Source organism: Scyliorhinus torazame, chromosome 17, assembly GCF_047496885.1.
Source record: "Scyliorhinus torazame isolate Kashiwa2021f chromosome 17, sScyTor2.1, whole genome shotgun sequence".
Lineage (NCBI taxonomy): Eukaryota > Metazoa > Chordata > Chondrichthyes > Carcharhiniformes > Scyliorhinidae > Scyliorhinus > Scyliorhinus torazame.
The window spans coordinates 57,210,517-57,222,686 of NC_092723.1; positions in this window are offsets into that span (position 1 = coordinate 57,210,517).

Sequence of the window (12,170 nt, forward strand, 5' to 3'; positions counted from 1 at the left end):
CAATGTCCCACGAAATCTCGACGCTGTCTCCAGTGTGGCAAGCTTGGCCACTACGCAGCCCTGTGCAGATCTGCTCAACTGCCCAATACACAGCGATCCCCGTCGCAGCGCAGGAACGTCCGGTCAGTGCAGCAACCCGTTGCAGACTCCGACATGGTTCCAGATTCCGATACCGAGAGCCTCACATCCCCATTCTGGGTGGGCATCATCACCAACCGTACGATGCCTTCAGCAAAGAAGGTGAAGCAACTCCCAGTGATGAGCATTGATCCGGACGACGAGTGGTGTGCCACCCTCACGGTCAACAAGGCTCGCATACGCTTCAGGCTGGACACCGGCGCTTCAGCCAACCTCATTTCAAAGTCTGACCATGACACCATCCGCGTCAAGCCAAGCATTCTTCCACCGGCCTGCCAGCTCATCGACTACAATGGCAATGCCATTGCTGTCAGTGGCTCATGCCAGCTTGCGGTATCCCATCATTTTTCAGAAGCAACCCTGCGTTTTGAAATTGTAGGAACCAACAGAGCTTCCCTGCTCGGTGCTCGGGCCTGCAAAATTCTGAATCTTGTGCAGCGGGTTCACACCATGTCGTCCGCAGAGGCAACGGCCTCGCCAGATGTCGACTTCCAAGCCCAATTAGATGACATCATAGCACAATACCACAGTGTCTTCGAAGGTATGGGTACACTACCTTACCGATACAAGATACTACTGAAGCCGAATGCTACACGTGTGGCTCATGCACCGTATTGGGCGTCGGCACCCCTTAAGGACCGCCTCAAGCAGCAGCTGCAAGGCCCCCAGGGCCAGGGCGTCATTTCTAAGGTCACTGAACCCACGGACTGGGTTAGTTCCATGGTCTGTCAAAATAACCTTCAGGGGAACTTTGCATTTGCATCGACCCCAAAGATTTGAACCGTAACATCATGAGGGAACACTTCCCCATAACTAAACGAGAAGAGCTCACCAGCGAAATGGCTCACGCCAAGCTTTTCACGAAGCTGGATGCCTCCAAGGGGTTTTGGCAAATACAGCTGGACGCGTCCAGTCGAAAGTTGTGTACGTTTAACACCCCGTTCGGTCGGTACTGTTACAACCAGATGCCCTTTGGCACCTTCTCCGCCTCGGAACTGTTCCACCGCATAATGGAGCAAATGATGTAGGGCATCGACGGGGTGCAAGTGTCCGTCGATGACATTATTATCTGGTCCACAACTCCTCAGGAGCACATCGATCGCCTCACGCGAGTGTTCCACAGGATCCACGAGCATGGCCTCCGACTCAATAGAGCCAAATGCTCGTTCGGTCAAGCAAAAATAAAGTTCCTTGGCGACCATATTTCGCAGTTCGGTGTGCGGCCAGATGCAGACAAGGTGGCGGCGATCAACGCCATGAAGACCCCAGAGGACAAGACGACGGTCCTCCGCTTCCTAGGGATGGTCAATTTCCTTGGGAAGTTTATCCCCAACCTTGCATCACACACCACAGCTCTCCGCAATCTTGTAAAAAAAACTACAGACTTCCAGTGGCTCCCCGCTCATGAGCAAGAGTGGCGTGAGCTCAGGGCAAAACTCACCAAGGCCCCGGTACTGGCGTTTTTCGACTCCGCCAAGGAGACGAAGATCTCCACCGACGTGAGCCAGGCTGGCATGGGGCAGTACTCCTCCAGCGGGACGAATCCTCCTCCTGGGCCCCAGACGCATATGCCTCGAGAGCCATGAGCAACGATATGCTCAGATTGAAAAAGAATGCCTGGGCCTCCTCACAGGGATTGACAAATTCCATGATTACATGTGTGGGCTCCCCAAATTCACGGTCGAGACAGACCACAGGCCATTGGTTCACATCATCCAAAAAGACCTCAATGATATGACGCCACGGCTACAACGTATTCTCCTCAAACTCCGCCGCTACGATTTCGACCTGGTCTACACCCCGGGCAAAGAGCTCATTGTGGCTGACGCACTCTCTAGATCCATCACCACACCGTGTGAGCAGTTCCCGGACTTTGTCTGTCAGATAGACGCTCAGGTGAAGTTTTGTGCATCCAACTTTCCGGCCACTGATGAAAGGGTTGTGCAAATTCGTCAGGAGACGGCCAGGGATCCTTTACTCCAGCGGGTGATGCAACATCTCACGGATGGTTGACAAAAGGGGCAGTGCCCCCAGTTTTATAATATAAAAGACGATCTAGCGGTAGTGGATGGCATATTAATGAATCTGGACAGGATAGTAATCCCACAGACCATGCGAGAGCTGGTCCTCAGCCAAATCTACGAGGGTCACCTGGGGGTCGAAAAGTGCCGCCGTCGACCCCGAGAGGCAGTATATTGGCCAGGCATCAGTCAGGATATCACCAACGCGGTCCTCAATTGCCCAATGTGTCAAAGGTTCCAGCTGGCTCAGCCCGACTCTACAGCCGCATGAACTGGTGTCCTCCCCATGGTCCAAAATTGGTATTGACCTCTTTCATGCAAAGGGCCGAGACTCGTGGACTACTTTTCCAACTACCCCGAGGTGGTAAGACTGACTGACCTCACATCAGCAACGGTCATCAAGGCATGCAAAGAGACTTTTGCCTGTCATGGCATTCCACTCACAGTTATGACTGATAATGGCCCTTGTTTCTTCAGCCAGGAGTGGACGGATTTTGCCCAGCGGTACAATTTTACGCACGTCACTTCAAGCCCCCACTACCCCTAGTCGAATGGGAAGGCAGAAAAGGGGGTCCACATTGTTAAAACACTGTTGTGTAAAGCTGCTGACTCGGGTTCGGATTTTAACCTGGCGCTGTTAGCCTACCGGGCGACTCCTTTGTCCGCTGGCCTGTCCCCTGCACATTAGCTAATGAACCGCACACTACGGACGACGGTGCCGGCTATCCACATCCCGGACCTTGACAATTTTCCGGTCCTGCAGAGGATGCGACAGTCTCTGGATCAATGCAAGTCGGCGTACGACGCCCATGCCACAGATCTCCCTGCCCTGGCTCCTGCTGACCGAGTTCGTGTTCAGCTACCTGACGGTGGCTGATCTGCCGTGGCTGTGGTGGTTAAGCAAGTGGCCCCGAGATCGTTCCTCGTTCGCATGCATGATGGTTCCTTTCTTCGGCGTAATAGGCGGGCACTGCGGCTACTTCCACGCCCGCCACCTGAACGTGATGTCCCGCCTCGCATGCTGGTCCCTCAGGACGCACCTTTCCACGAGGCCACCGATCTGCCAGTTCTTTTCCCAACCTCTACATTGGAGGCAGTTCCGCCCGTTCAAGTGCAGGCGGCCCCTGACCCACCCTTGAGGCGGTCAACCAGAACTCGTCGCCCGCCACAGAGACTGAATTTATAGACTGAATGTTGCATTAACTTGTGATCCGTTTACACATCTGTACATATTGTTTCTTCCTAATTTTTTATCTGCCCTCTATCTGCACTAGACACCTTCTCATGTGAATATGTTAACACACTTTGTATATAGTCAGGCTCCTGTACACACACACACTCACTATTTATTGACCTACACATATTTTTAATAAAACATTTTTAAAAAGGGAGGGAGATGTCATAATATACACACAGGTATATGATGGTGCACAGACAGGCAGTGATTGACACACAGGATGACCAGTGAACACACAGAACACAACAGCCAATCACCAGACAGGGCATGACCACTATAAAGCCAGAGGGCACTAGTTTTCCTGCTCTCTTGGAATCCAGCCTCTGAGACAGTCAGAGCCCATGAGCAGCAACTAGAACATGCACCATGTGGTAGTAATATAGTCTGGTCAGGTTAGCCTCAGGTCTCCAGTCAAGTCAGCATAGTGTCAACCCACAGTTAAAGTATGTATGATAGTTAAGAGTTCAATAAAATCAAGTTGCATTTCTTCAAGTGTTGGAAGCCTGTCTCTCTCACTACTGCAGTAAACGCAGTCCTCGCAGACCCGGCATACCCAACACATCAGCGATCTTGGATTTTATATGGGCCGGGAGAGTCCCGAGGGTGAAGAAGGCCCTTCTTTAACTGGAGCGCAGGGAGGGGGGCTTGGCCCTTCTGAACTTTATTAATTACTACTGGGCAGCTAATATATTGATGGTTAGGAAATGGGTAGTAGGCGATGGTGTGGGAGCGAGTGGAGGCGGCATCTTGCAAGGGCACGAGTCTGAAGGCTTTGTTAACAGCACCTCTGCCGTTCTCGCCGGCTCGGTACTCCACAAGCCCAGTGGTAGTGGCAGCCCTGAGGGTGTTGGGGCAATGGAGGCAGCATATGAGACTAGAGGGGGCATCGGTGTGGTCACCAATCTGTGACAACCACCGGTTCGCTCTGGAGGGACTGAACGGGGGCTTCAGTAGGTGGCAGCAGGCAGGGATTGAAAGATTTAGGGATCTCTTCATTGAGGAGAGTTTCCCGAGCTTGGAGGAGCTGGAGGAGGAGTTTGAGTTACCGGGTGTGAACGGGTTCCAGTACCTGCAGGTATGGTATTTTGTTCGGAAGCAGGTCCCGAGCTTCCCTCACCTCCCACTAAGGGGGCTACAGGATAAGATGTTATCTAAAACAGGAGTTGGGAAGGGGAGGGTCTCGGAAATATACAAGTAACTGATGGAGTGGGAAGGGGTTCCAGTTGGGGAGATGAAGAGGAAGTGGAAGGAAGAGCTGGGAGGAGAGTTGGAAGTTGGGTTATGGGAGAAGGCCCTGAGGAGAGTCAATGCATCCTTGTTGTGTGCCAGGCTTAGCCTGATCCAGTTCAAAGTGGTCCACAGGGCTCATATGACTGTGGCCAAGATGAGTAGGTTTTTTGAGGAGGTGGAGGACAGATGTGGGCGGTGTGGGGGAAGTCCTGCGAATCATGTAATATATTTTGGGCATGTCCGAGGCTGAGAGGATTTTGGCAGGGATTTTCGTATGTCATGTCAGAGGTCCTGGAAGGGAGGGTGACTCCGAGTCCAGAGGTGGCAATATTTGGAGTGTTGGAAGATCCGGGAGCCCAGCGGGGGAGAGAGGCCAATGTTTTGGTGGCCCGGAGATGGATTTTGCTGGAATGGAGGGTCTCGGAGCCTCCAAAATCGGGGGTTTGGGTCAGTGACATGGCAGGGTTTCTTACGCTAGAGAAGATTAAATTCGCCTTAAGAGGTACATTACAGGGGTTTGCTCGGAGGTGGCAGCCGTTCATCGACTTCTTCAAGGAAAATTGACCATCAGCAGGGAAAGGGGAGGCATGGAAGTGATGAATAAGGGCAGGGAATCAAATGTACGGATAGTTAGTGTTTAGGGCTGGGGGGAGTTGGGTGCATTATTGTAGGGTTTTTGCGTGTGTTGGATCTCTCTGTTTAGAATGTTAAATATGGTAAAACTATAAATGCCTCAATAAAATATTTTCTAAAAAAAAAATTGCGGGTAGAGGTGGTGTGCCACATGTGCCATAAGGTCTTTGCTATTCATTGTGGGTTCACTTGCATCTCCGATGCCGACCTCCACCTTGGCGACTGCCCACTCTCCGACCCCACCAACCAAGTCCAACTCCCTCTGCTCTGAAATGGTGATGGGCCGCGTGGTGTATGGAACAGGGTGGTACCAGGGGCATGGAGGCGGCGACTCACCCTGACCGCCATGAGGAGGTCACGCAGCTTCTTCCTGCATTGCTAGCCGGTCCTGGTGGTGATGCCCATGTTGCTCATGGCCTCTTCTACCTATGCCAAGTCCCGGTTGACATCTGCGGGTGGCAGCCTCTTTCCCACCTTGGGGAGCAGGGTGGCCCGCTTCTCCTCCATGGCATCCAACAGTGTCTCGAGCTCGGCATCAGCAAACCTTGGTGACGCTCTTCAAGATGGCATCTTCTTGGTTGGGATGAGAGTGTGTGGGGACTGTAGACTTATATGCAGCTCCAGTTTGTCAAGCTCTCAAGTGCCAATCCTGATCCTGGCAAATCACACGCCAACTTTCGTTGGAATTGCACTCGTTCCACGTGGCACCAGTGCTAGCCCATTAGGATATCCCGAATCGCCCCAGGACTGTTGTTCTCTTTCAGGACTGCAGAGTTCTCACGATTCATTCTCAGCGTCCCTGAAATGGTTCTTGTTTCACCTGAGACACAACTTTTATTTTAAATGAAAAGTAAATAAATGTCGTAAAATGAAATTAATCTTAAGCTTTTTCAAAGGTAAAAAGCATGATAACAGAATAATGTGAACTCTGGCTCCATGGCCTACTGCGTGTGGTCTAGTGATGTCTATATTCCTCTTAAGTTTTGTCTCTTTTGTGAAGCATGGTAAAATGTGTGTAGTAATGGAAATGAATTTTGTGATTCACCTCAGTGCACCTCAGTAAGTTAGTAGGAGGGAAACAGCTTTCAGTGATTAGTAAGAAGATGTCTTGAAAATGAAATCTAACATCAATTATTGCTGTTACTTGTGCAGTGGAAGCTATTTATTTCCCCTGAGCAACATGTAATATGGAACCAATTTCTGCGCATGTGAACATTTTAAGAAGTCTGATCATTCTGTTCAACCCTGTATTCATTATTATCGGATTGCATTAGTACTTCACTTACTTAAAATTTACGGCCGTGATTCAGAGGCCTTGTCGTGCCCAGATGGTCAGTGACAAGGCAGGGTGGCACCCTGGAACTCCCTCTGGCACCTTGGCACTGCCAACCGGGAATCCTGCCAACCAGGAATTGCCAGGATTTTCTGTGTCAACGTCTCTTACACAGTAAGAGGGAGACCTGACGCCCCCTCACAATCTCCCCCACCAGAGACCCCAATCACGGAGAATCCCCATTACCCAGAATCTCCCATTACAGTGAAACCCACCAGAGAAACCCAATGAGAAAGACCCCCACCAGAGACCCCCATAAAAGAGACACCTGCCTGGAAACCCACTGATAAGAGTGACCCTGCCTGGAAGTTCTCCATAAGAGAGACCCCTCTGGAAGCCCCCCATAAGAGAAACCTCTGCCTGGAAGCCCCGCATAAGAGAGACCCCTGCCTGGAAGCCTCCCATAAGAGAGACCCATGCCTGGAAGCCTCCCGTAAGAGAGACCCCTGCCTGGATGCCTCCCATAAGAGAGACCCCTGCCTGGAAGCCTCCCATAAGAGAGACATCTGCCTGGAAGCCTCCCATAAGAGAGACCCCTGCCTGGGAGCCTCCCATAAGAGAGACCCATGCCTGGAAGCCTCCCGTAAGAGAGACCCCTGCCTGGAAGCCTCCCGTAAGAGAGACCCCTGCCTGGAAGCCTCCCATAAGAGAGACATCTGCCTGGAAGTTCTCCATAAGAGAGACCCCTCTGGAAGCCTCCCTTAAGAGAGACCTCTGCCTGGAAGTTCTCCATAAAAGAGACCCCTGCCTGGAAGCCCCCCATAAGAGAGACCCCTGCCTGGAAGTCCCCCATAAGAGAGACCCCTGCCTGGAAGCCTCCCATAAGAGAGACCCTTGCCTGGAAGCCTTCCATAAGAGAGACCCCTGCCTGGAAGCCCCCCATAAGGGACACCTCTGCCTGGACGCCTCTCATAAGAGAGACCCCTGCCTGGAAGCCCCCCATAAGGGACACCTCTGCCTGGAAGCCCCCCATAAGAGAGATCCCTGCCTGGAAGTTAGTGCATGACAGGGATTGCAATGGATTCCGTAGTGAATCCTGCTATTGGGCCACAAAATAGAGTGGGTGCCCCAAAAGCAACATCCAACGGCTGCCCCGACCCACAATGCAATGTCGCCGCCCTCCCAGGGATTTTCTGGGTCAACCCCCCCCCCACACACACACTATGAGGTTGACCTGACCCCCCCCCCCCCCACCAGAGACCCTATCATTACTGAGACCCCCCCATTACAGAGACCTCCACCAGAAACACCCCATTACCAAGACCCCCATTACTGAGACTCCCCAATTACAGAGATCCCCACCAGAGAACCTCCATAAGAAATACCTCCACCAAATACCCCCATAGGAGAGACCCCTGTCTGGAAGACCCCCGCATAAGAGAGACACCTGCCTGGAAGGTAGAGAGTGGCCCAAACAGGCAGTGAAAACAAAATCATAGTTATTGGCTTTGAAATATCCAGCTCTGAAACTAACCACAATGTTTATAAACAAAAATCTATGATTCACAGCTCCTGGACCACTTCAAAGTCCTTTCTGTAGAGAAAAAGAAGTGAGAGCACTTAAAGCACTTAACTGGTTAGTTAGTTTGGCAGCAGTGTACTTCAAAGCCACTGAAGAAAGGAAGATGAATTAAACAATAGGGACATCTGGGTGTGTGTGGAAGCTGTCAATCACAGCCTAGTGAAATCAATTTCAGGGATATGAATGAAAGGCTTGCAGATCAAACATCTAAGGGAGATTAAACCCAGCTGACTAGTTTTCTCTTTCCAAAAAAATGACAGGTGCTCCTTCCTCTGCCTGAGCCAGAAGGTGTATTGCCCAGGTGAGTTTTAAAGCAGTGATGTTTTTTGCTGACACCCTGTGCAGTATTCACCCCAGAAATTGTGCTTCTGTGCACATGTATTGCATGTCATTCATTTGAGCATGTTTGTCAATGCATGAGGAGAAGCAACAATTTGACAATAATAATACCTTATTGTCACAAGTAGGCTTCAATGAAGTTTCTGTGAAAAGCCCCTAGTCGCCACATTCGGGGAGGCTGGTACAGGAATTGAACTCGCGCTTCTGGCATTGTTCTGCATTACAAGCCAGCTATTTAGCCCACTGTGCTAAACCAGCCCCTTGTATATGTTAGATTACTTCTTTTTTTAAATATTTTTATTCTCCTCCTTTTTCACATTTTCTCCCAAATTTACATCCACCAACAATAAACAATAATCCGTAATGAATGCAATGTTAATCCCCATATCAACAACAACAATCCCATCCTCCCACCAAACCCCCAAACAGCAGCCCATATGTTAACATAAACAAATAACAAAAAGGAGTCAGGAATCACCCATAGTCACCAGTAACACATACAGTCCCCCTCCCTCAATCCCTCCCAACCAACCCCCCCCAATGTTCGATGTAATCCAATTCTCGAAAGAGCACAATGAATAACACCCATGAATTGTAGAACCCCTCCATCCTTCCCCTCAGTTCAAATTTGACCTCCTCAAGAAAATGTCAAGAATTTCAGCAGGTCCCCCCGCCATGACAGGGCATAGGGTGGAGAGGTTGATCTCCATCCCAACAGGATCTGCCTTCGGGCGATCAACGAGGCAAAGGCTACAACATCTGCGTCCGCACCTGTTTCCAACCCCGGCTGGCTCGACACCCCGAATATGGCTTCCCGAGGGCCTGGGTCCAGTTTCACGTGCACCACTTTACAGATTACCTAAAAACCTCCTTCCAGTAATCCTCCAGCTTTGGACAGGACCAAAACATATGAATGTGGTTTGTGTTGCCCCCCCTGCAACATTCACACACATATTCTACCCCCTCAAAGAGACAGCTCATCCTCGCCCTTGTGAGTTGTGCTCTATATTCCACCTTCAGCTGTATCAGTCCCAACCTCACACATGAGGTGTAGGCGTTCACCCTCCGGAGCACCTCACACCAGAATCCCTCCTCCATACCCTCTCCCAATACTTACTCCCACTTTGCCTTCTTCCCATCCAGTGATGTCTTATCCTCTTCCAAAATAGCCCCGTAAATGGCCGACACTACCCCCTTCTCCAGTCCTCCTGTCGTCAGCAACTCCTCCAGCCAATGTGGAGGCCGGCTCTACCGGGAAGCTCTGCATCTCCTTTCTGGAAAAGTCTTGAACCTTCATGTATCTAAATATCTCCCCCTGTTCCAGCCCATACTTCGCTCCCAGCTCCTTCAATCCTGCAAACCTACCCCCAAGAAACAAATCTTTTAATGTCCTAATTCCTTTCTCCTACCATCTCCGAAAATTTCCATCCCACTTCCCTGGTTCAAATCTATGGTTCCCCTGAATCGGCATTTCCCTTGACCCTGCCCCCAACCCTAAATGCTGATGAAACTGCCTCCAAATTCTCAACAAAGCTATTACTACCGGACTCCCTGAGCATTTCCCCGGGGCCGTCGGGAACGGCGCTGTTGCTAGTGCATTCAATCCCAACCCACTGCACAAACACTCCTCCATTCTGACCCATTGGGAGTCAACCCCTCTTGTCATAGAACATAGAACAATAGAACATAGAACGATACAGCGCAGTACAGGCCCTTCGGCCCACGATGTTGCACCGAAACAAAAGCCATCTAACCTACACTATGCCATTATCATTCATATGCTAATCCAATAAACTTTTAAATGCCCTCAATGTTGGCGAGTTCACTACTGTTGCAGGTAAGGCATTCCGCGGCCTCACCACTCTTTGCGTAAAGAACCTACCTCTGACCTCTGTCCTATATCTATTACCCCTCAGTTTAAAGCTATGTCCCCTTGTGCTAGCCATTTCCATCCGCGGGAGAAGGCTCTCACTGTCCACCCTATCTAACCCCCTGGTCATTTTGTATGCCTCTATTAAGTCTCCTCTTAACCTTCTTCTCTCTAACGAAAACAACCTCAAGTCCATCAGCCTTTCCTCATAAGATTTTCCCTCCATACCCGGCAACATCCTGGTAAATCTTCTCTGCACCCGCTCCAAAGCTTCCACGTCCTTCCTATAATGCGGTGACCAGAACTGTACGCAATACTCCAAATACGGCCATACCAGAGTTTTGTACAGCTGCAACATGACCTCATGACTCCGGAACTCAATCCCTCTACCAATAAAGGCCAACACTCCATAGGCCTTCTTCACAACCCTATCAACCTGGGTGGCAACTTTCAGGGATCTATGTACATGGACACCTAGATCCCTCTGCTCATCCACACTTCCGAGAACTTTACCATTAGCCAAATATTCCGCATTCCTGTTATTCCTTCCACCTCACACTTCTCTACATTAAACTCCATTTGCCACCTCTCAGCCCAGCTCTGCAGCTTATCTATGTCCCTCTGTAACCTGCTACATCCTTCCGCACTGTCGACAACAACACCGACTTTAGTGTCGTCTGCAAATTTACTCACCCCCCCTTCTGCGCCCTCCTCTAGGTCATTGATAAAAATGACAAACAGCAACGACCCCAGAACAGATCCTTGTGGTACGCCACTTGTAACTGAACTCCATTCTGAACATTTCCCATCAACCACCACCCTCTGTCTTCTTTCAGCTAGCCAATTTCTGATCCACATCTCTAAATCACCCTCAATCCCCAGCCTCCGTATTTTCTGCAATAGCCTACCGTGGGGAACCTTATCAAACGCTTTACTGAAATCCATGTACACCACATCAACTGCTCTACCCTCGTCTACCTGTTCAGTCACCTTCTCAAAGAACTCAATAAGGTTTGTGAGGCATGACCTACCCTTCACAAAGCCATGCTGACTATCCCTGATCATATTATTCCTATCTAGATGATTATAAATCTTGTCTCTTATAATCCCCTCCAAGACTTTACCCACAACAGACGTGAGGCTCAACGGTCTATAGTTGCCGGGGTTGTCTCTACTCCCCTTCTTGAACAAAGGGACCACATTTGCTATCCTCCAGTCCTCTGGCACTATTCCTGTAGCCAATGATGACATAAAAATCAAAGCCAAAGGCCCAGCAATCTCTTCCCTGGCTTCCCAGAGAATCCTAGGATAAATCCCATCAGGCCCCGGGGACTTATCTATTTTCAGCCTGTCCAGAATTGCCAACACCTCTTCCCTACGTACCTCAATGCCATCTATTCTAATAGCCTGGGTCTCAACATTCTCCTCCACAACATTATCTTTTTCCTGAGTGAATACTGACGAAAAATATTCATTTAGTATCTCGCCTATCTCTTCAGACTCCACACACAACTTCCCATCCCTGTCCTTGACTGGCCCTACTCTTACCCGAGTCATTCTTTTATTCCTGACATACCTATAGAAAGCTTTTGGGTTTTCCTTAATCCTACCTGCCAAATACTTCTCATGTCCCCTCCTTGCTCGTCTTAGCTCTCTCTTTAGATCCTTCCTCGCTACCTTGTAACTATCAATCGCCCCAACTGAAACTTCACACCTCATCTTCACATAGGCCTCCTTCTTCCTCTTAACAAGAGATTCCACTTCTTTGGTAAACCACGGTTCCCTCGCTCGACGCCTTCCTCCCTGCCTGACCGGTACATACTTATCAAGAACACGCAGTCGCTGTT